The 26,377-nt window shown below is 39.4% G+C and overlaps 1 long non-coding RNA gene across 1 annotated transcript in view; it reads right to left on the bottom strand.

Annotated features, from left to right (window-relative positions):
• LOC134510774 (uncharacterized) overlaps positions 1 to 26,377 on the bottom strand; it is a 40,681-nt gene that overhangs the window by 6,444 nt on the left and 7,860 nt on the right. The gene's annotated exons all lie outside the window — the stretch shown is intronic.

Genomic DNA, 26,377 nt, shown 5'->3' with positions numbered 1-26,377 from the left:
AGGGACAGTCTAGGTTTGAGTCCTCAGCCTGGTAGCAGGAGAAGGAACTAGGTCACCTCTTCAAGGCAACTTCCAGGCACAGTTTTTTATATTCTCTGTAACTTCAGATTTTTCTTCTAAGGCTAGCTTCTAACAGGCTTTACACGCCTTCGAAGGAGAGGAAAGGATCAGAGACACTGTGAGTCCATGTACCAAAAGAGAGAGCATATGCCTTCTTGACATTGTCTCTTATGAAGCAGCAGCTGGAGGATTAGGAAAGTCTTGGACAACCTAGAACAATGACTACCCTGTGGTACTGGTACACCAAAGAAGGCAAAGTAGCCTAATTCTTCCCAGAACAAAGACTAGTAATGGAAAGTTGTAATTGACCTTTACCAGTCTACTCTTATGCTCACTTAATTCAAAACAAATTGTCAACAGCTCATCTAGCCCACAGGTTTTGGTGCAGAGAGTCACATTTATATACCATGCCATGCTCACACAGGGGCCTCTTACACGGCACCAATTGTAGTCTGCAGTAAAGGTTTTATGTATGCCAGTACCGCTAGAAACAGACCCCATAGCCTAACATAAGGTATGAATGCTGGAATCTGTGCCCCATGGACTAGGTCCGTAGGAAGCAGCTCCACAGGCTGATCTTACAGCCACCCTCCTCTTTCAACAGAACATACTGACGCCGGTTGCCTTCACAGGATGTTAAACTTGACAAGATATCACTGACATGATTTGTCTGCTGTAAATGTCCTGTAGCCAAACTGTCCTCTTCCATGTAAATGCTCACTGAAAGAAATGTCTTAAACTCTCGACTAAGTGTTGATGTAGCACTTCAGAGGCTGGAGAAATCAGACATTTACCAAGTTGTCTGAGTTGGTAAGTAGCAGTTTATTTTTAGTGCCTTCAGAATTGGCGTGAAATGCCTTCCCTGGCTAGCATTTCTGCTCTGACTATACGAGCAGTCAGTTAATATGTTAACATATTATACTTGCCAAAATAAAACTCCTAAACCGCACCCACTGACATTAATGATAGACTGTGGAAAGGTTATTAATAATCTGAGTTCAAGTTTTGCTACCAACTGTCAAATAAAGTGTTATGCTACTGAATTCATAATACAACGCTGGAGTGAGGGAATTCTCTGCATTTAAAAGATTTATTGATGTAACTATATTAGTTTTCCATTGTGTATTTTATGTCAAACAGCATAAAGTTCTATTCTCATTTGTACCATTATTTGCCATTCTGTCTATTATCCCTGGAGGAAAAAAAAAAAGGACTATGAACAACATCTAGTTATTCTTTCAGCATTTGCACTTCAATATGTAAAGAAAATCTTTTTCCAAGGTTCTCAATTTACTTGACCATTTTTCAAGCACTAGTATGTATAGAGCTGAATTTTTTTTTTTCTATTTCTTCATAATAAAGTTTACCCCTTTATTCCCAAGTAAAGCTGTGTAGGATTTTTTTGATGAATGGTGTTTAGCTAGAAAATGTGATTTTATAAATAATGAAGAATTGGTGCAGGAACGCACCAGTTACCAAATATTTAGCTGGGAAATTCTGTAGTGGAATGCTTGACTTCTTAGCTGGGTCACTGAGAGATGCATCTGAGTTTTCCCTGTGTACCACCAGTCCTCAGACAGTAGCTTGTTCTGAAGTTGATAGCTAATTCTTCTCCAACACTCCTCTCCTTCTCCTTAGAGAGCACTGACCGAAGTGATCGTCATTACAATTTAAGGGTCACTATGGCAATGAAAATTTGTCTTCATAGTTTGTTTTCCTACGCACCGACTCTTCCATCTTTGGGACTAAGCATACAACCACAACTCTGTGGGGAACTGGTTATCCTTTTGACCATCTGACAGTGTCAGTAAATGGGTTTATTTCTAGTTAGTAAAAGGCTTCAGCATTCCTATGATGAGTTATTATATTCTTCCAGGAATAAAGCTCGATGTTTAAAGAAATAGCAAGCCATTTTGCAAGTTAGAGGAAGGTTCCAACAAATATTTTAAGACCCTTGGATTCTATTGGTTCATTCTTCTGTTGCATCAAAAGCTATGTCACTGTATGTTTGTTGTTTTATAGAACACGTAGGGTAATTAATTGAGTAAAGGCATCCTATTCATTTTTCTCCACAATTTACAGCTTGTGTCTCTGAGAAACTCCTTTGAGGAAGCGACTGTAGACCTTCTTTGCAATTCTAGATACTGAGGCTATTGCAACCCATTTTTCTTATAAACACTCTTGTGAAATCCACCACTGCCTGTCAGAGAGCTGAAGTGCACCGGTTCCAACAATGTCTTGGGTTTGTTTCTTACAGGAAACAAAACCAAGCAGCATAACCCATCTCCACAGTACCTGGGGACCTGCCAGCAAAAAGAAATCTGTGAAGACATCTGTAAATGAGAACAAAATTAACAGAAGATTGGCTAGAACAATAAGGATTCAAAATACTGTAATTTTGCAAAGTTTGTTCACTACTAAATCACTTTCAGTAGTGCACACCAGATGCAATAGGTGAAGGAGAAACCACTGCAGGGAAATGTCAAGCTTGCTAGTTTGGAATGAGCCACTATTGCAGAAGATAATCGTCATTTCAAAGTCTGCCACAGCATTCTTCGCCTACTGCACTACAGACATTGTTAGTGCTTGTGGATATTGGCAATTGTTACATGCAATTACTCATATTACTTTATAAAGTGCTCTGTAACTGCACTCTAGTGATTCTGACAGTGTTTCTGTGTCCCTTGGCTGTTTGAGTGTCTCATTGTATAACCTCATGATGTTGTTTTTGGATAAAAGCTGTAAAACTGCAAAATGCACCAGAAATGTTCATGTACTTAAGGTGACTCTGATGAGTTTGTTTAACTTTCAACACATCCCTCTGAATACAAAGCTCAGGTCCCAGACTTGAATGCTCATTCACAGCTGTTATAAATTAATTTATGCCCCTGATGATGGTCAAAGATACAAATTAAAGCCTCAGAGAAACAAGTCAATAATTCTTGTAGGCTACTTTTAACCCCTCATTGTCATCTTATTTTCAAATTTATAAAAACATGGGATAAAGTGGATGTAACTGCATCATAGACCCATTCAAGAGCAGAACATTGGCATTCAAAGGCAAAAAATCATACCACCGGTAATAAATAAACATATTGTTAATATAGAACAAGTATTGCTTTCACACCTTTAAAGGCATAAAAACATAAAATGTGAATTTGAACAAATGGGCAATAAAACACTTCTGAAAAAAAAGGTGTGTCTAGGCTATATATTGCATATGATGAAGAGATGAGAACATTCTGGTGGATGAAAATCTCCAGGTGTTTCCTAATTCTCTAAGTGGGCATTTTTGGAGCTTAAGAATTTCACACTTGACAGATGCAACTTCCTAAACCTTCTGCTAACGCTGTAGATATACTAGGGAACCCCAAGAGGCAACAACGGCTTTCGTTTTTCTCCTTTGCGCTTCATGCAGGGTGTTTCAGGTCAGCTGCCTGCTAAGTGCCTCCTCCAGGCAGCCTACCAGGTCCGATGTTGTGTACATACAAAATGCGAAAATTATCTGGGGGTGGAAAACAGTGTAAAATTGTAAAGGAACATTATAGTTTCAGAGACACCAACTTTGTGCAGCAGGTTTTTGGTACAAAATACTGATTAGTTTAATTGCAGTGACTGCTGACAATCACCACCTCATTAAAACAGCATCACCATAATTTTTTGCCCTGCGATGAAGATGCGTTTTTCTGGAGTTTTGATGTTGCAAGAACGGGTCTCTTTGTAAAAGTTATTCAGTAAAAATAAGGATCGTCATTGATATGCAACCTACCCAGTAGAAGCTCCTGAAAGCATCAAGCTCTTTACTCCACCAATACTGTTACTCTTTCCTGCTAATGTAAATTGATCATTTGTAGAAGAAAAATCTGTAAGTTTTTGGACTGCAGTGTTGCTGGTACAGCAAAAAGAATTACAGGTTTTGTCATGGTTTGGGCTGGACTGGACGCTGAGATGGCCATTTAAATTAAAGTTTATTTTGATCCCAAATTTGCCCCTCAGTGGTACAGACAACAAGAGATCAACAGGAGAGTATTTTTTCTGTATTCTTCAGCTGAGACAATATATGTTCCCTAATAAAACGTAAATAGAACCCCTGCTCTCACACCATTGCTTTCTACCTTCAGGGCCAAGATGGGCATGCATTCCAGATTTGTCACTTAAGCACATTCTGTCATGGTTTTTTTCCAATTTTATCACCTTCTTTGCTTGTATGGATCCATTTCCTCTCCTCTAGTCAGACGTTTCAATTTTTAGGGCGGGTTGTGGGTCGGAATTAATTTTGTTTTCAGCATAGTAAATATAGCAGTCAAGGAATCGAGCAGTTAAAAAGCACCGAGTTCAGTCATAATTGAACCAAAGTCATAAAAATGTGATCTCTCCAGAACTGTGCTTGGGAAAATTGAAAACGCTCCCACTCTGTAGGAGCTATAGCAAACAGAGGGCAGCACTTTTGTGACTGTGATCCTCATAGCTTTCAACAGAACTGCACTCTAGAAATAGGCCAAACCCAGAAAACTGCTGCCCGAGTACATCGAAAATATGGTTCCCTCATACTAGTGCATAAACTGTTAATAATTCAAATAGCTGGAATAATGTCTGAATAATAAAACTCTACACCACACCCTCTTTCATTTCTGAAAGTCTTACGGTAGCTGCACTGGGGAAGCAGGGAGCGTGCAGTAAGATCTCTACCCTTTGTGATGTAGATGTCTTTGTAAAGAAGGTGTGATTATATTGTGAATAGGTCAGACTCTGTGCCTGGCATTTCTTCTCTCTTTCTTATGACCTTTTACTAAGTAAGTGGGGTTTTTGCACTCTTTTTGGAACTGTCCATTCATTTGAGGCAGTGAATATGAGAGGCACAGTTTGACCATATCAGAGTTATTGCACTGAGTTATTGCAAGGGCAGTAACCACCTACTGCGGGTGGAACTGTTTCTTCCTTAACAGCATGTCTCCAATTCAGGTTTAACTTTACTTTGTCTTCTGTTTGTTCATCCACATTTCTAAAGATTTAAATAAATGTGCGGTCACATTTGTTCATGTAAAGTAACAAATGAATAAAACTGCACTGGACAGATTTGAGTTTCACAATGTATGCCGAAACAGATGTCTTCTTTTGAATAGCTCTGGAAAGAATTATTAATATGGACCTTCCTTGGTTATGAAAGAGACAATTAGGAGCTTTAATCCAATATCTAATATTTCAAAAATGTTATTTTTTATTAGATTTCAGCAGCAAAGAATACCATTAGATAGATCACCAGAGTAATAAGCAACATGATGCTGAGGCCCACCCCATCTGTGATATTTAAAACATACAGTCTACCAGTGCCAACCTTCAGATTTCCCGTGGGAACATTTATAAGAATACAAAGCTCAATAGGCAGCACTGATGCTGTATTAAGGATTTGTGTCATTTTCACTACAGAATAAACATGCACTATAAAGTGGCATGTAGGATTTTATTAGTAGAGAACTGAAGTTTGGCTTATATGAAGAATTTGATTCTGGTCTATACAGCACAGAACTTTTTCTGCTGTACCAAGGCAAAAGATTGGCAAACATTTAAATCTTTTGTTAATGAACCAGCTTTTAACCCATGGAGAAATAGCTTTAAATATGGTTTATAATCTGTTCAATGAATTTGATAGCTTTAGCTTGGTCCCTACTGGATACTTTTCCATATTTCAAAAACCACTCTGCTTCCCAAATTTGGCACAGCTAGCAATTTTTGGTGATACAAAGCCAAGAATTGAAATCGTAGGGTGTTGGAGATTGGGTTTACGGACTATTGGAGAAGCTGTGAAGAGGAGAATATACAAGGTCTGTCACAGCCATCTGTCCTCACCCAAACAATTTAAGGAAAAGAAATGCTAAGTGATTTGCTCAAAAGGAGCAGGTCTATGTAGGCTGCATATAGGGGTGCTAGAACCAATCCTGACCTGAGAACGTGCATTCTGATAATTCAGTGTAGGACCATACTGAAGCATCATTATACCAGATAAAAAAATTACATAATCATTCTCTCATCAGTAGGTCAAATGCTTCACAGTCAGTTCTTTGTGGACATGTATCATATAGCTACAGTTAAACCAAGGGTTAGGGACTGATACTAGTTCAAGGGTTATACTGAAGTCTTACTCCTCAAAGCCATAAATCTATCCGCCAGCAGAGTAAAACACTTCCTGACTTTTCTGTGGCTCCTTTGGATCAGTGAGCACTAGACAACGCTGTAGCTTGGTCTGTGGTGAAGAGTGTGCCAAATACGATGCGGTGTGTGGACAAATCCTGAGAAATCGTCGGTGCTGCTCCTGATGGGAAACATCACTTGAGAAGTTCTCTGGCAGAAGCATCTCGCTCATGGGGTCAGGATGAAATAAGGATAAGGGTTTGAGAGAGCAGAGATTACAGTCACTTTAATTACTTCCACTCTTACTTTTTAATGGTTGCATTATCGTGACAAACATGGCCCTTAACTAAATTCTAGCAACATGTAACAGCCAGCTCTCACCCTCGTGTCTCAGCTCATGAACACAAGGAGGTAAATCTCTTAAATCTCTCGTTTTCGTGAAAGCTGAATCTAGTACAACTATAGACAATGACCTATACATCTCTCATTTGAACGCAGGTCCTGAACAATGGCCACTACCATTCTCAATGCACAGTAGAAAATTGGCTGCGTGTATCGGGCTCATAAGGTAATTTTCTGCATACTTAGGACAACTGCAGTTTGCCTATGTGTTGCTTCCCTTCTTGCTTCTATTTAGTCTACAGATAGATTACTGCTTTTCTTCACATGCAAGCTATAGTGCTTTCTGCGCACTGCTGAATGTGCAGTGTCCTGCAGGTTGGCTGCCAGAGTTAAGGCAGTTCTGTGGAACACGTCTGGTGAAACCAGCTGGGAACATTTGAAACAGGGAAGGGTCTAAAGGCCATGGTCAGAACCAGGCTTATGGTGGGCTTGGTTCTTGGCAACCTTGCCCTGTATCCCACACTGCACACAAATGGAGCTAAATTATCTTTCCTAAAGCCCGTTTAAGGATTTGTGCACAATATTACAGACCCAGAAGAAGTACCAGAGTTGGAAGGCCTCCAAAACATGAATTTTTGCCAGGACTGATCTATGGTAAAAATTATCAACTGTTCTGACCCTACCAGTCACTTCCCAAAGCTCACAATTGGACCAGAGCCATATAATTTATTTAAAAGTCAAGAGAAGAGAGGGAACTCCGGATGTAGCGAATTGCCATAAAAAGGCAATTACAGCAGTTCCCTAAGAAGTTCAGGGCTCCTCTCGAAGTGTCATCCAGAAGCAGACACAGCACTAGTTCCAGTATGAGCCTTGGCCTCCCCCGTGCAGGGGGGATTTGTGTTACACCGACAGGTGTGCATCATACGCACGTGATACAGTCCCAGTTTGGGAACTGGGCCACAAGCACTTTGTGAAAAGTAACTGTATCTATGAGGGCAGAGCAGTATACAACAGTGCTTGCTAGGAAACAGAAAACTGGAGGACAGAGTGAAACTACTTCTCTTTCAAATCTCAGTCTAGCCAGGAAACACTGTCCCTGAGCATGGGGAATTATGTGTGACGATGTGCATAGCTGCACAAAAAGCACAGTGAGGAACACAGAAACACACTTGCAATCTGGTCTAAAAAGAAAGGATTTTACTACAGCAAGAAGGACTTAGAGTCTTGGCCACAGTGTCCAGCAGGGAAGTACATGCAAGGACTGAGTTGTGGTTTGAAGGTAGTAAAGCATGCTGTTACTTAAAGGGAAGAAGCTCCCTACATCCGAAGTGAAATTTGCCAGGTCCCAATTAAAACTAAAGACATTCAATGAATCAATAACATTAGATTAAGGTTTTTCTGTTCTCCATTTCAAACCTTATACACAATTAGTTTATGGTTTAGGTACAGGGAGTATAGTACTTTCTGGTCTCTATTTTGAGGTTATTAAAGGGTTCTAAGAAGGACATTGATTTATACTGGTATCATAGATGCAGCTCCTGATGAAACTTATACGTATCAGCCACTAGTGAAATATTTATTTTAAGTATACATTTTAACCTACTCAGATGTATATCTGAATTTTTTTTCAGAAGAGTACATTATACTCAGCACTTTATAACAAAGCTATAGTTCGGTAGACACAACCTTCAATGTGGAGGTAAGCATTCAAAAGTAAAGTAAGTATTAAGAACATCTTTTCAACAGTTGTGAGCTGTTTCTTGAAATTTTCTAGAATATGTAGCTCTGTTTCCTCCTAATCTCCATTTTCCCTTGCCTGATGCTTGACTCAGAAGGGAGTTGTGGGTGTTTGGTGTTCCAGGAAAGAGCAACTGACAGGCTCTTGACTTTTGTAGCAAGAAAACAAAATTGAATGAACTATTTGGAAACACTTGAATGCTTTTAAAGTGTCAATCTGTAGCAAAAAAACCCCATATATTACAGAATGTGTGTTGTGTTTATTTCAACACTATGCACACACTTTGGATGACCTTAATCATCTACCAGTGATTTAAGTTCTTAGGAGTAACCCTCTTTTTCAGAGTCAGGCTACTCAAACTTTTCAAATCAGACCCAGTAAAGCAAACAAAGCAGAAAAGGTATTAAAGGATATCCTTAGCTTGAAACTTATGTTGAAGCGCTTTCCTGAATAGAATGAACCTAAAGACATGCTTGAGGTCTGTCTTGAAATAGGACTTATATTACACCATGCAATCACGGAATCATGGTAAAAGGGTAGAGATATACAAAAAGAGATCAATTTCCACATTATTTAAATTAATGTAACAACCATATCAGTGCTTTAGAAGCATTGAACATTTCACCACGTCTCAGACTTTCAGTCCATGAGTTTCATTTCTGAGCATATAATTGCATCTCTTTTGTTCATGCCCATCAGCTTATAAAGATTCCATGTCTTCACGAATTTCAAAAAGAAAGTAATCCGCTGAAAGGAAGAAGAACTATGCTACATTCTATACAGAACCTCAGGTGTTTTCTACTATAAAATAAATAAGAACTTTATGGTAAACTGAAAGGAAAAGAAAGTGAGGATATAGTGGAGAACCTATTGTTGTGCCCAATGAGAAGAGTGGAGCAGGGCCAGTGACGATGACTGGGATCAGGAGATCACCAGACAGATCCACAGTGATGAGGTAGGTCCAAGGCCAAGCCGGGAAGTCATGTCAGCAAGTAGGAGCTGGGGTCAGAAGTCCCTGGCCAGGCACAGGACATGGTCCCAGCACAGCTCAGGTGAGTACCATGGTCCAGGGCCTGAGGTTCAATGCAGTTCCCAAGAAAGGTAGGGGAGGGCCCTAAGGAGGTTTCTGAGGGCTGTTTCCCAGCAGGCTGAGGCAGGTCACAGAGCCCAGGAGTGGGAGCTGGTCTTCACATGGGCAGCCAGACTCCTGCCTGCAGGAAAGGCTGCTGAGCTTGTGGGGCAGCCAGTTCCTTGCTGGATGGATAAGGATGGTTTGGTGACAAGGGAGGGCTTTCCCCTAATTACACCAGATGCCTCATCTAATCAAAAGGCAATGCCAATGACTGGATGTGAGTCTGGAATCTTGCAGAGCAGGCATGTCTCTGCAGCTCCGAATTGACTGCTGTATAAAATTGAGAGTCATCGCCAGCCTCACATCTTCTTTTCCTGGAAGGACCCACTTAATGTTACCTTATAGCATGGTGGCGTTGGTGCAATCTATCTCATATCAAATTCTGCCTCTCACCCTGATATTTCTTATTTCATCTCCCTAAAATGTAGGCTATATCCCAATGGTGCCTTTACTGATGGTTTTGCAGCACGTGCTCTCTGCAGTCTAACTCTGGATTCTCGGAACTTGCAGTTTTGGCAGAAACTCTTCAGTTTTGGCTGAAGGTCTTCCATTTGTACTGAAGAGAGATGGTAGAGCATCCTTTCACCTCTACTGCCTTTCTGATAGCCCAGGAGGTAACAGTGCGAGGTTTGAACTCTAACAGGACACCCTTCCAAGTGAGGAGCAAGGATAAATGAACACCGGTATGTCCCCTTCTAAAGCAAAGGCTGGAACCACAAAGCAACTGTATAAAAGGTGGTCACCACCATCATGAGTTTAGTTTGAAAAAATAAAGAGCAAGCAAATTTGCCTTGTCAAAAGAGACAGTTCAGTGACAGGGGTTAGGAAATCAAAAGGAACAAAGGCACCTAACTCTGAGCTGCAGGAAATGATGAATTCCAGTTGCCAGCTAAGTTTCTTTCTTTACTGAAAAAGTCCAGGAAAACACAATCAGATGGGTGAATTCCCCAGTGACTTAAATCTTGTGCAGTGTCCCTGAACCAGTGGTTTCTCTTCAGGCATAAATCTTTCACACAATTTTTAGATTATATGTCATTGTAAGAACAGTTAAAAAAGAAACCTCTTTATGTTACAAACAACTGCTAGGGAAAAAGCCACAAACAAATGTTTGGTAATTAATGATTCATGATGAATCCGAGCTAATGAATGTATGAGTGTATGGAGAACGATCTGGGACACTAACAGAAAGGCTTTGGTAGGCCACTTGAAAGACAACACGTACCTAAATGCAGGAGCTCACTGGAGACCATCCGAGATGGGCAAAACTACTGCTGACAAAAGAGCAGAATGAAGAGAGTTGAGCACAGCTGGCAGAAATACACAGTAAAATTTCTTGAGGATAATTTTTAATTATATTATGATGGTCACAAGAGAGAGGCTGAACTCGTGTCCTGATGGAAATTGATTACCCTCCACAAGGTGTCCCTAGGAGAGGCTCCAAACTGAGCCAATATTTCCAAAAGACAGCCTGGCTTCTAGTCATAGCAGGTTAGCAATGTCCTGTCCTTCTAGCAGTGTAAAAGCCAATCTAATCAGGTGTGAAGCATTTGATGTATGGAAAAATTAACCAGCACCTAGAGAGAAAACCTGGCACAAGATGAAGAAACCTGGCAGCTGAGACAATAGACCTGGCAAAATTTACAGGAGTTTAATTCCAGTTTTGTTGAAGGTAATTCTTTTCTGCTTTCTATTCTACATAGCCTTTCTTTTATTTTCATTCTGGGCTGTAAATCCAAATAAGTAAGGAAGCCAGTCCACTGTGTGCCATGACACCAATCTGCAGGAAAGCACAAAAAGAACTTTCCATTTATTTCTCTCTAAACATTTAAAAATGCTCCTATAACTAACTTTACAAGCATCTTTTTATGGAAGGCAAATAATACGAGTTAAAATATCTGAGAGTGTATGAATTACAAAGTAAACGCAAAGTAAAGTCTTACTCTAATTAGTAAGTGGTCTCACAAACCAATGGAAAACAGTATTATTTTTTAATAAAGCACTTAGCTAAAATCAGTGTCTTGCAGATTGGAGGAGAACTGCTGATGGAGTCTAGCAGCTCTTTCATGGAATTATTTGTCTAGACAGAGAATGTATGCAAAGTTTTGTTTCAAAACAAAAAAGAACAAGTATCTACACTTCAGATTTATCTAGCACAGTGTTTCACTCAAGACACTCTTAGCTTTTTATGATGATCATCCTTTTCTGTCTGTCCTTGGATTTCTTCCACCTTTTTCCTTGAAAAGTCTGTTGCTTTTTTTTTCCTTTTTCCTGTCTGCACATAACTCTTTCAGGAAAAAGGAAAAGAAATGGCAGCCATCTCTCTCTCATCCCAAGCTCTTCTCATACATTTCACATTCCTGCATGTAGGGAGAGTTTTTCGAAAGGGTTCCTATTGTTTTATCTACTTTCCCCCCAAAAATGTAATCATATTTTTCCTGACTGACTAGTGGCTGTACCATAGCTTAGCCTCACTGAGATTTTCATATGACTCCTAGAATAACAGGACACATTTAGAAAAAATAACCAACTATTTCTTCATTTCCAAGAGACTCAGGGATGAGCAGTTCAGTTTTTAAAACACTGAACGTCCACACTATAGACCAGCTTGATTTGTACCCATGTATTTTCCTCCTAGTAGTAAAACAGTCTGGTAACCTGCACTAGTAATTAACATCTTTAGCAGGATGGTTAGAGCTTCACTAGCATCATTTTTCACAGTCAGCTATAGAAGAAGCTCATGTCCTTTCTACAGAAGCAATTCTACAATTTGGAGTTCTACAGCTCCGAACTTAATTTGCTCAGGTACTGCTATCACAGAAGAGAATTGTGTTGTACTGTATTGATCCTACACAGGCAATAATTACAGCAGCTGGAGCAACTGCTTCTACATGTGGTAGATGTGCGTCCACATATGCATGTCATCAACTCCTATTACAGAGGCACTGTGGTGACAAATTTACATATATATATTTTATTGAAGATGTACAGTAATTTGAAGTAGCTTGCTTGTCACTGGGGATATATGTATGTCATTGTCACTGGACACTTCTAGTACAAGACAGCCAAGGCATGGATCCAGCATGGGGCAAAAGTGCACAGGAGCAGATAAATATGTGGTAGACTAAAGATGCGGGACAGATGGGAGGATATTCCAGTAGAGACCCTCTACAAGAAGCGTGGCTCTTATACAAACCGAGTGCTGAGAAAGCTGAGCATATTGCAATCTCTGCAGTTTCTCTACTCATAAGCTTGGAAAAAGTTGAGGCAGGACAATTGTGTGTGATGATATCACAGCATCATTTTGACTAATAAGCAGTAATAAGAAACGCTTCCAAAACTGCTGTGAGACAATTTTAATGAAGTTGTGTGAACAGCTGGCTCTGATCCTCTGGCATACTGGCACGTGAATACACAAGGACATGTGCACCTATGCACAAGCTAGGGACTACTGACATCTGGAAGCAAATTTTTCCAAACCACTACAAGTCAGCATATAACAAATTCCATACTGACAAGCAAATTGTCAATATTGAGGCAACAGAGGTTTGAAGACAATTGTTGATGTGATTTAATTATGAATGCTGAATTTAGCTCACTTTCCCCAGATTAAAAAACAAATTAGCAAACATCTAATTGCGGGGGAGAGGTTCAAAGGCAGGAAATAAGAACTAAGTACATTTCCTTTACTGAACTATGCAGTCACGGGCATGGAGATGTGTGACTTTCTGATGGGGAAAAATGATGCTATGCTCTGTTTCCGCAGATATTAGACTAACTGCTTGCAATGATTTGGAGAAGCAGCTCTTTTACAATTTACACATTTCCATTGATGTCATGAAATCCTTCTGCTGCTGCTTTTTGTACTCCTCCTGATTATGATACACAGATCTGTGGTCTGAATTTCACCCAAATCACAGAATATTTTTGTGAATCTTTTATTTCTTTCTGCCTGGACCACTATTCCATTACACTGTTGGCTGAAAACAGAATGTTCTACCAAATTTACAGTCACTTCTTCCACAGAAGAAAGAAAATTTCCTCCTTAAGCTCTTCATCTTGACAAAGGAAGACATTGATACTTTTATTCCTTTGGTGTGCCCCTATTTCATACCTGTAGAGCAACCTTCTCTGATATCACCCTACAAAGAAGAGTGGTAGATGCAATTCATTTAAAAGAGACTGGGACCTGCTGCATTTGGGGGGCTGGGTGTCAGGACAATGAGTTTAAGTCTGTTACAACTGGTTACATTGATTTTAATTATTTCTGGCTCGGGATGCTTCATGAAGTCTTAAATAAGCTGGAGAACCCTGATCAGGTCAGGCAGCAATTTCCAAGGCCTTTAATAAGAAATTATACAGCCACACGGTGAATGAAGGACTGAGAAAGACAGCTATAGGAACAGCAGTAGGGAGTCTGCAAGAATCTCAGAAATCTTGAATTTAACCTGTAGGAAAATCCCGAGATTTGACAGCCAGGAGAAAAGACATTTTGTGGTGAAAAGAAACAAGGTATTGAACCAGCATATGGGGCTTGTGGATAATAATGCCTTCTCTTGCGTGTGCTCTGTATCCTGGACAATGTCATGAAATACAGTTATTGTGTTACCAACAGAAAGTGCCAAGAGGCCCTGAAGGGACTTTTTCACTTGATACTGCCACTGGGATTTATAAGTCAACCCCCTATCCCACCTGCACAAGCAAACCCAAATTCCAAGCACGCATAAGCCCAATTTTAAGGAACTTGTGCCTGACAGGTACAATCCAAGGAAGATTCCAAGAGAAGCATGAAAGGAAGTCATAACTGAACAAAGCTTCCTTTCTTCCAAATTTCAACTTCGAATACACTTCTTTAACCTGTATTTTCCTTGCTTATGAGTTTCTCTGCCTGAATCATCCTTTCTGCTCCTTCCTCCCCAAAGACTAGACGGGAATCCTCAACAAAAGTCAGTAAAGTTACATCATACCTAAAGTTGATGCGAGTCTTTTAAAATTCTATGCACATCTACAACGATACTTAATTAACATAAATTAAGCTTTATTACTGACTACACTGTCTGTCCTAAATTTAGTAACAATAACATAAGGATATCTTCACAACTGCACTCAGGTGAAGATCACTCTGTGTGTTACGCACATAGCACAGAGTGAAGCTCACCAACAAGGGAGGGAGGTAAGTGTCAGTAACTACCTTTAATGAAAGAAGTCAAAAGAAGTAAATGCAAAGGCGTGGAGTTGGATTTTGCTTTGTTTTGTTTTGTTTATATTTTCTGGGGAGTCGGTTTCTGGGTTAAAACTCCTGGCATTTGAAACCTCACCTTCAGAATATTGGAACTGTTGTTGAAGTAAAATGAAATTGTACCTCCATGAAGGCCTAAATGTGTCAGTCTGTATAAAGTAAAGCTGAGTACCGCTACACCCGTGATGGAGAGGACTGCCGAATCGCACAACCACGCCCCCTTGCTAGGATGGGTGTTGTGTACAGCTACATGGGCATGACATGGGGAGAAGAAGAAGGTGGTGCGGTTCCCCTCGTTGATTTTTCAGCTGGATTGTTTGGATCTGGAGGTGTCCTCCGTGCATATTACATGTTTGATCTTTTTGTCAGGCAGCCACAGTTCCTTCAGACTCTTGCAGAGGCCCAGAAGAGATAAGGAGCATCCGCCTTTGCCACACTCCTGCAACAAGGGTACACCAGGGTGGGCCAAACAGGGGCACGCAGTCCCACTGAGCTGAGGAATTATGTGTAAGGAAGCTTGGGCTTACACTGGGTTTATGCTCTCTGGTCTCCTGCTGCGTGAGCTCCAGAGTGATTTTTAAGGGCTGCTTCATGGGAATTGTGTTGTCATGGCTGGAGTCAAGGTATGCAGCACTCATCTGTTCGAAGAAACAACAGGGGAGAAATCTCTAGTAGATGAAGCCCTTGAGAGAGTTTCTTTTGACTCTTCCTAGGCTTTTTTAGGACTGAGAAATCAATTGGAATTTAAAGACATTATATGGTAGGAATGACTGATGACACTTGATAGTTGAACCTGAATCAAAAGGAAAAAACAAGTCATTTATAGGAAATATTTCAAAACAGGGCATTTAAATATCTTTAAATATTTTCTATAAAATCCCTCATCTCTTTAGATCATTACTCAGAATTCATAAATAATACTGTAATGCCCATTTAAAAGACAGGACAAAAAGTGTTTTTCCACGGAGTTGCAAAAGCTAATGCACTTTTACATCCAAGTACATTCCTAGAGTTAATGAAATGTTGCAAAATACCCTTTAGTTTAATTGCACGTACAAACATACAGACAAAAAGAGAAAACAACTGAGTTTATTGGTTATCTTTTTCTTCACTATCTTCATCATGGCAGCTGTGGGCAAAAAGATCATAAGAGGCTAAAGGGAGCCTGACCTCCTTGATGCTTACTAGTTTCTCTTCCCATGTATAAACTATCTTTTAAACTATAAACAAGTAACTTAGCAATAATACTTTTTTTATTATTTTATTTTAAGCCAGCTAGGCAATTTCTGGAAAGTAGTCTAAACACAGAAAACTGTTCTGTAAACTCAGAAATAGCCACCCTAATAAAGTTCAGTCATGGTCTACAACTTATGTCAGACTTCAACTGACAAAACTCACTTTCAAAAGGCTTAAACAATCATTACAACCTCAATGAGGTGTCGACAAAAAGGTAAATAAAAGAAAAAGCATCTCCACTGTGGATTACTTCATAAATTCTGTCAGTCCACTACGTATTGTATGTTCTTCACAGATTATGACTGATCCATGACAGTCCTGAGACGGGCCATTGCAGTTGCAGCGTTATGGCTTTAAATGTAATATTGGACATCACCATGAGAAAAGAATACCCCCAGGAGTCGAGGACAGAAGGTAATACAGTGGCTCTTTCAGTGGTGTGGGAGACATGGCAAAGTGCTGCATAGCTGAACAGCTCCCCTTTGTTCTCTGTTCAGCTATGGATCCGATTTCTCTGAATTGGGCTTATTACAATAAATATAGATGCACAACATGATTATTTATGGGAAGAAAACAGACAAAAGAGGTTGAGTTGCTGGTACCTAAAACCTCATTTTCTGAGCTTCTCCCCTTGAGGCCCTTTTCATTTGTTGCACCATTGTATTCTCATTGTTGCTCAATGATACAAGCCTAAGCTGTTCATCAATTTACCCACTCCCCCAATCTCTTTCTCTCTCGCGTGCGCTTCCTCTCTCTTCCCATGTTAATAGTTCCCCTGAAATCCTATCACTTTGCTGGAGGATTGATGTAAGTCTCCAGCAATTAACATAATTACAAGCCTGATTATCTTCTAATTGCATTATGAGTATTTGGTTATTCACTACACAAATTAGAGAAAATTAAAGAGGAGCAAGATCCTGTGGTGTGGGCGGTATGCTTTCTAAACTGTTATGAGCATCTGAATGCTGTGAGATAACAAGAAGGTGAAGACGTTTTATATTCCTATTGGCTCACAGTTGTTCCTGTCATTGTATATTTTTTTTTCCTTCTTTCAACGGTGTTTCATGTCACTGACTATTTCCTTTGTTCATGCAAGTTGACTGACAACATACAGTAAACTAAAGTAAATGCCATATTTTTCTATACAGATTTGGTAGAGTAAAATGATAGTTAGAAATTTGAACAAAAGGCACCTAGACGATAGGCTTCTGTACTACTGAGAAACATCAATAATTCAAACACATAATTAAGGGATACTGTTTGTGGTGACAGCGGAACATAACAATAAACAAACATCAGGAATTACAGGGTCCTCGCCTGTCTCTTTCTAGCATTTTTGAGGTTACTGAATTATTATTTAAATAAGCAGGGATAAGTTTAAATAATGACTAATTAATAGAGGGCTGTTTTAAACCTGAATAGCACTTTGATGGGGCGTAACCAATATAGGACAGGAATCACTTTACTGGCAGCAACGGCAGCAATGAAAAGGAGTGCTTGAAATGTACAGAATGGAAATTCATGGACAGAAAATTAAGTAACTGGATACATTTGAAAATTATATTTTTAAAAGGAAATATATGGAATTTGCCAAAATATGGAGAGAAAAACTTGTGACAGGGAAAGGGAGCAAAGAATTACAGAAAGGATTGTAGCTTCTGCTGTCTTTGGGGTTGAAGACTTTGACTGCTGCTGGTAAAATAGATATCTCACGCCTCACATGCAAGACAAAGCACCCTGTTACCTACACTAGACAGCCAGTGAGGTAGGAGGTGGAGAGGTCTGCTCAAAGCAAACGAGCTGACCTCTCCTGAGCAGCGCTGTGACTGTGCCGACTCGCACCCTAAGTAACTGCCCACTCTTCTGGCGTTTTGGAATAACTCAGTACCCGCCTTGTTATGAGCCAAACCCTGATAATGATCTTCATGGGAGCCTTTTCCACCTTATAGACATGTTTTTAATACAAGTTAACCTTCCAACACTCGAAACTGGTGTCCCTGAATGAATTTACAGGATACAGCAACAGTGTAATATCAGTGAATTTAACTTTGGCTTCTGTACCAAGGAACCTCTGGTCCTCTCCTGGCCTCAAGATTTCCAGTTAGTGCTACTGGCACCCAGACACAAGGGGATAAACTGACGGCATTTGCTTATTTCAAAAGGGTCAGCAAACAGCCTTTGGTCAGGAGTTTTGCCTTCTGACCTAGGAATTGGATAGTGTGAAATTCAAACATGTCACCTAAGGTGTTGCCACTGTAAAGCATCCACTATGGAAAACCTTTTCCATTCGCATCATTTCTTTGTACCTGCCTGGTGCATTCAGCTGCTTTCCCCTCCAGGTTTGTTTGGGAATTTAGGAGCTAATTAACATAACTTACTCAAGCAAGAAAAACGTATACTGCCAAACCCACTGCTATTTGAATGCAAAAAGGAAGTGTAGCTGTGATCTCTTCCCTGTATCTCCTTAAATATCACCATATGATTTGCTGTCCAGAATATTCCCAAAGACCTTCCATCAAAAAATTCACTAATAACACTCTCTGTCTCCAAATAACTCTCATTGCTTGAGCCAGTAGTTGCAAAAGTAGAAGTGTGGATCCATAACAGGGCCATGATCCTGCAAGTGGGTCTCACCTAAATAGGCTTACTTTTGGCAGGTGAGATACCCACTGTAAATGTCCCAAGGGCATCCATGGAAACAAGATCTACACTCAAACAGAAGTGATGATACCAAAATATAGTCATTCTCTTTTCTGCTCACTTTAATATTGCATCCCTTATTTAGCACGCTGGTCCTAATTGTGAAGGACGTTGCAATATCTCAAAGTGTTATTGATTCACCTCATATCTTAGAGCAAAGTGAATTTCAAGCTGTGGATACAACTTCTGTTGAGTTCTCTAACCTCATCTCCCATTCAATACTGTAATTCACAACTGAAGAAAATGCTCCTTCTCATTATTGAGGACCAAAGGGACTACCATTATTTTACACAAAGAAGACAACAGCACAGATTTTGAAGCAATGGCAGCAAATCTCCTGGACCTTACAGGCAGTAAGGCCCATTCCAGGCCTCCTGCTAGACAAGATAAAACTAAACTAAAGCAAGAAAATCTTTAGTCAAGTATCAAAGTCTCCTATGCAGAATTCAACCAGCCTTGTTACTACATACATGTCCCAAAGTTTCTCTTAAAACAATATGAGATCTGTCTTATCTGAACTTCTCTGTTCACACCTTCTTAGGATGTGCAGGAAAGGAATGCCATCTTTCCACATTGTCTAGGATATAGTAGCTCAGTAGAGCTCTGAAGGTCCATGACACCTGGACATTTACTGATGAAAGAAGTTGGCCATTATTAAAAAATCAATTTAATACCAATTTAAAGGGGAAAGGTGAGAGCAATCTTAATGATGTATCACTTCAGCACAGCCATAAAAAATTCCCTCATCAACAGCATAATTTTCTTAAATACAAATGAACTACGTATACATATTTTCATTTGCTGCTCCCAAGTGTGTGTATAAAACTATCTGGGAACCCATCACCATGTGCTTCAACTGATCCATCTAGACAGAAAATAAAAAGAGAACCCATACACCATATGACTCCTTAACAGATAATTTAAAACTACTTTTTCAAGTGGGTTTAAAATAGATTCAACATGAAATTGAATTTTTGCAAGTAGGTAAAACTTCATGTAACTTTTTAAAGCTGTATAACGTTAATAGCTGTAGACAGTGGGCCAAATTCAGCTTTAATGTAAAACACACTGAATTTAATGAAAAGCTTCATTGAATTTACTGGCAATTTGCCCAGTTGCCACAGGACTCAGTTTTGCGCAGTCTTTCACTTTCCTCCCACTGCTTCTCAAAGCTGTCCGATGTACGTATTATAGAAGTTTTCAGAAGTCCAGGACTGGTACAGCAAGTGGATTTAATAGTCCAATATCGAAGAGCCCATGGAGAAAAGCCACCCTGCAATTCTGTCAGGGGAAGTAAACAACACATCACCATTTTCACTGCTGCCTTTGTAAAAGGCCATTTTTTAAATTTTACAAATACTTTTCCTGAATGGCACCCCTGAAATTTAAACTGAGGCCTGGGCTCCCAAGTGAAAGAATGAACTGGAAGCAAATAAACGTGGATTTTTTTTTTTCTTTTGCACTAGCACTTTACAGTCCCACTTTGCTAGCAGGTAAGAATTATGAGCATCTGACTATCGACAGAAGACACATATACTTCCTTTGAAAATATCCTGTGCAGTACATAGATAAAATTTCCACAGCACAGTGTCTCTGAGACCCAAATAAGTTGCCCGTGTGTGTTCTTCACAAGTTATGTTAGCAATTTCTAAGAGGCAATATTCATGACAGGACAGTCTAGAGCCATCTCAGATTGTTTTAAAACAGAAGGCAGAACACGACTTAGGAGGCAGGCCATAATACCATGCCACAGCTATCCTTAAATTTGAAGCGTTATCTTCCTTTTTGATGTGATGAACCTCCTCCACCACAGTGAAAAGCAAACAAAATATTGTTTCCCTGCTTCATTACTTTAGTAAGAAGGATTGACGACATGCTTAGCTGGCAGGAAAAAATAATTTATTTCACTGTCACCTTATTTGTTCATCTGCTGCAAGGTAAATAGAAGCTAAGTCACTTTTTATTTATTTAGCTTTTGCAAGACACCCATACTGACATAGCCAGCATTATCTATTATATACAACCACTCTATTATACTGATCACAGAAAACAAAAATAGTATGAGACCATCTATAACAAACTTCACCCTTAATAGTTAATATTTGTCAAAAACACCACTTCACCTTTTAGATTTTTGAACACAATGCCTGTTCGGTTTTTTTTTTCGCTCATCACTTTTCCAATTTAAAATGTGTTTTGAAAATAACTTATTTCATGTTCAAAATGTACTAGGAAAGTAAATGGTCCACATGTAGGAGTTTTCAGTGTCTGGGTTTTATCTGTTATCAAAGATCTATTACTATTATTAGTAAAATCTCTTTGTCATAACAGTACAAAAATGTAACTGATAAATATATTTGAAAACGTAGTTGAGAGCCAATTCCCATGTTAATTTCTCTGAGAAATTTCCCGCTAGGGCGTGGCTGAAAGCAGAGAAAGTGAGTAGGGATTGTACAGAGATTACTATGTATTAGCGTAAAGCATATCTTTTCCTGTGAAGTGAAGAATGGTATAAGCTCCACACTCAAAATGAGAGTATAAATTTGACTCAACAAAGCAGCCTGCCTGCAGGAGCTTGCTCCACTCTCTCATTTCATAGCACAAATAAAATGCTTTTTTATCCTGCCTTTGCAAATAGAGTCAAACATTCTAAGTAAAGTAAAATCTTATATCAAGGGGACAAGCAAAGAATTTATGTTTCAGGAGATTGCCTGATAGCGAAATGAGATGTAGGGTAAGAATGTATTAAACCAAGCAGATAGAAGGCCACAGAAGTGGCTGTAATGAGGGTTTGGCTTCATTTTTGGCTTTTCATTTCAGGAGGATGGGGCCAGGCTTTTTTCAGTGGTGCCCAGTGACAGGACAAGAGGTAACGGGCACAAACTTGAACATAGGAAGTTCCACCTAAACATGAGGAGGAACTTTACTTTGAGGGTGACAGAGCACTGGCACAGGCTGCCCAGAGAGGTGGTGGAGTCTCCAACTCTGGAGACATTCAAAACCCACCTGGACGCGTTCCTGTGCAACCTGCTCCAGGTGAACCTGCTTTGGCAGGGGGGTCGGACTAGATGATCTCCAGAGGTCCCTTCCAACCCCTACCATTCTGTGATTCTGTGATTTTTTTTTTGCTTCATGTTGGCTTCAGCACATGCAGGACTGTCACTTTGGTGGATGAGGAACTGGTTCTGACGCTCTTCTGGCCCCTGCCTGGGTGGACTTGCTGCAGCCGAGTCCCCACCTGAAGCTGGCTTAGTGGCTGTGCTTCTCCAAAAGTCTGTAAGAATTCTTATCTGTAACAAGGAGTTGTCACTGTCTGCACAGATTACAAACACGGGCAACATTTCTCTCTCTGCCATGTGAATTCTGGTACGCACCATTGCTTTGCTTACAGTAAATAAAGAGATTGCTTACTGCCGCAGTGTTTACCTATTGAAACATTCTTATTTCAAGAACGCAGTATCTTCGAAATGCTGTCCTTTTTGTTACTTTCAAATTTGTCAGGCTCTATTTTCTAATGAGGATTTCGGAAATATACAGAAGTTTTCTGAGAACGTGACCATCTTTTACTCCCCTTGAATTCTCAGGTCGCTGTGCTAGAGCTGGTCTGAGGCTTCATCTTCCAAATGGTCACTTACTCACACGTGTCAACAGACGGGAGCACGTTCAGTGGGGGAAACTGAAACTACCAGCAAGAGGGAGGGCAATCACCTAAGTGGAAAATCCAGGTTCAAGCCTGTCATGTAAAGCAGACAGAAGAACAAACTGACCTCTGTGCTCTCGTAGTTCACACAGCCATGGGCTGGTTGGGTATGCTAAGTTTTATTCAATTTCAACCAGAAAAATCCTTCTCGAAACTGAAGAAGTTTTGTTGAAATTGGTACATTTCTGGGAAAAGAAAAAACAAACCTTCCAATTTCCCTTAACCAACATTTTCACTGAGAGATTCTGACACAGTTCTCATGGTAAATAGATATTTTTAAATTTTTATTATGATTCAGTACTGCTATATTTATGTAGAGTACATTACGTTCTGTGTTTACTTAATCTCAGAAGATATAACAGTAATATATGGAACACTTATGTACAGCGGGAAGACTTTATGTACACATTTGATATATTAACCTGCTATTGTTGTATGTTTATGGAACTCCAATGAAAAAAATAAGAAATATTATAACACTTGATCCTCAATGACAATATTATGCTAATACATCATATTTTATGTATTCTGAAGAGACTTTCCCTTTCCACTGTAAACAATCACCAGCTCCCAGTATTTTTTCAAGACCCGATTTCAAGACTGTTGTACACTCAACTTGCCAATAGCAGATACTTCATTTCCCTCACAGTTCTGGGACCATAACGGCAAGAGATGTTCTGAGGTATACTTCACATCATACTAGACCGTACTTATGCGTGCACTGTGGAGAGACCTCAGCATCCTTAGCTTTCACCAGCTACATTCATTTGAATGCTGGCCTCGCTATTATTTTGCAGCACCTGACCAGCAGCCATGACTTTGGTCTCTGCTTTCAAACTAAATCAAAAATGTAAAGAGCTGTCTCTGAAGTTTCTGTTAGATCTAAGTATACAAGCTCATTATCAACTTTTTTAAAGACACACTGGATTTTAATATACCATAGTTCCTGATCTGCTGTGCTCTTTGCGGCTAATAGCAGAGGACAAAAGTAGAGAAAGTAAAGAGATAGTCTAACATATTCTGGCAGGAGGTCCTTGCACAAGACACCAGGGACTTTTAAGTGAAAATTTGATGTTTTCCTCACACTCATATCTTCTCTTCTTGCCAGCAGCTGAAGATCTGACTAGCAGTCTCCAGAGCAGTTCCCTTGGAGAACATTTACAGTGAGACACCAATGAGCTAATAACGGCTGGAAAATAGTATCCTGGCATCCACGTTTTATCTCACGATTGCAGCAGGTAGCAGTCACTTTTGTGCCATAATTTTCTGTATTTTAGGGGGTTTCTCCAGCAGTCTGGGAAGAATTCAGCTTTAGAATCAGTAGTACTGAGTTGAAATTTATTTTCTCTGTTCACTGTATGCTGCTATTAGCAAGTAATTTCCTACAGACTCAACCATGCATCTTGCATCAATGTAAGTTCTAAACCTCCTCAGGAATCTTATTTTTCCACATGTGCCTCATGTCCAGCATCTGGTTAGCCTGCAAGCGAAAGCCCGGGCAAAGAACTACTGACCCCTTTAAACCGTTGTCTAAATTTATGAGCTATTTTAACAAACAGGATAGCTGCAACTTCGGATTTTCTGCCTTTTGTTTGTTTTTATGCTGCTTACAGCCTTATTTTGGGTACTTCAGGCGATTTTTGTCACCTTAGTTTAGGATGTTTAGAGCTGCCAAAACCCTGCAGAAAAGGCTTACGTAATCGTGGCTGATTCTTTACAGTTTGGTGAAGAAAGCATAAAAAGTTCTCACTTGTGAGATTCTGTTTTTCCGTTCCACCACTTCAGTGGACATACTTTCTTGCTGTAGCACACTTGATCTTTAAAATGTTGAAAGAAATTAGGTGAACTCATAGAGGTTACGGCTACCAGAAGCTACTGCTGAGCGCACGTGGGCATATCAAATGCAAGCCCATACCGTACTTGCACTATTTGCTACTTGTACCCTTCATGGGTTATTTTTAGAGATAAGAGGAAGCGTGTCCCAGTATAGTAATTCTTACAAACTATATTTAATCTTCAGAAATTCCTTTTCTGTATTTTGAAATTAACCAGCATACTTTCTGTCTGACTAATTAGGCCAGCATTCTTTTAAAGGGCATCAGTTTGCTTCATTTTCAAATTTACTTATGGAGAATTATCTGATGCAACCACTGCAGTACATTTAGCTGCCTGTTCCTTATCATTTCTTTCAAGTTATTTTGATAAATGAATGTACTGATGTTTGCTAACCACAGAACGTGATTTTAGAGAACATCTTTCAGACACAGACCAGGAGTTTCCACATATGCTACAATTAAAATGAAAAACGCTGTATGGAATTCATTCACCCTCTGGAGAACACAACCTACAGGGACGCTGGGCTGCAAAAATATAATGTTATATGGAAACACAAGTCACCAGCTCACTTCACACCTGCCTTACTCTGGTAAACCCCATCCTTTTAACAAGAACAAAACTTCGTGGATTTTGCATTTACTGACAACAGCCAATTATAGTCATTTCCATGCATTTCTTTTTTTGCCCTCTAAATTTCAAGGCAATTTTAATACCGCATTGCTGCTTTCTTCTAGGTACTGTAGGCCTAAGGGAAATTACGATAATTTAATTGAAAAAGTAAATAAAAAATTAGAAAGATGCAATGTACCCTCCTCGATCACACACTCATGTCTTTTCCACTGCTTTCCCCCTTCAAGTCAATCTTGCACAAGACTCACTGCATTCACTGGAGTCCGTATTTTACTCAGATGTCTTCAAAGCATCTGTCTCTTCTCTCCTCTCCCAGAAATCAGGTTTGTCACTAAAATGTTTGTCCATATTTTTTAAATCTACCAGTTTACTTCATTTATCGTAGTAATATGACTAATAGTAATCATACTAATATTTTAATAATTAATAATATTTAATTAATTACATTATTTTACCATCACTGCTGATTATCCTTTTTTAACTCGTCTGTCAAACAACCGCTCTGATGAAATATGTGAACTTAGTGACTAAGAATGAGGCATTATGACACCGTGTAGTCACTAATTTGTCTTGATGAAGTGGCGTTGCTGGGTATCTTGTGTCCTTCCCATTTCATTTGAGATAATGACAGTTTTGTTAACACAGGACCTTAGGCTCCTTAAATGGCTGCTGGTCCGTTACATTTGGAAACATTGCCTAAATAGGATATGAAATCATATATTCATTTTTTATAGAGACAGCAACGAGGGCAAAAAACGAAAGCTGAGCTTAACTCTACCCACCAGTTAAATTTAGCAGTGGCTAAATACAGAAAATACCATCTTAAAGATAAACACTGAAATATGTTGAAGATGCATATTATACATGAAGTATTTTATTATTAACCTTGCCTGACATCTAGTACGCACTTCAGAAAAGCTCTTTTGGGCTCTACTTCATTGATTTTAATGGAAACCAAAGGCCTATTCTATAAAGTACATATAGAAGGCCATATACCACGATGCAAGTAATTTGGCATACATCCATAAGTCTTGAAAGGAGAGGCACTTAGAAGTGTGAATGTGAATTGCTTTGCAATCTGCAGTGTGGTAATATAGCTGTCAACCATATTTCATGTTGTGCAGGACTATGGATAGAAAACATCTCTGGAAAGACATGCTTTTTAACCAGCAGAGACTGAACCACTGACATCCAAATACCCTTTTTTCTATAGGGGTCTAACAAGTCCTATTAAGAAGTGCAATAGAGAAGACTACCTTTCATAGAACACGGGAAACTTACCTAAAATGTGCATGAAAAAAAATTAAAATCCTTCAACAAAGTGTGCATGTAATATTAAAGAGAGAGGGAGAATTCATATACTTGCATACAGCCAGAAATGTGAAAGTTGGTGGTTTTGGTTTGGAGGGTCTGTGAATCCTTATAAGGTTTCAATTCCTCCTGAGTTTGCACCCTTGAGTTTTACTTTGGCTTACAGGGTGAAAAAGATAATACTCAAAACAATACCCATCAAGTTACCAAGATGCTCTTTTCTTCTAGATGAAATCATTAAAAACCACGAAGTCTTGGCATCATTTCTGCCTGAAATTATCTGTTTTATAATATTCTCTGGCTATTTAGCTTCACTGAAAAGTTTAC

Source organism: Chroicocephalus ridibundus, chromosome 2, assembly GCF_963924245.1.
Source record: "Chroicocephalus ridibundus chromosome 2, bChrRid1.1, whole genome shotgun sequence".
Lineage (NCBI taxonomy): Eukaryota > Metazoa > Chordata > Aves > Charadriiformes > Laridae > Chroicocephalus > Chroicocephalus ridibundus.
The sequence above is the reverse complement of the archived record's forward strand: the minus strand, read 5'-3'. Positions and strand labels throughout refer to the sequence as shown.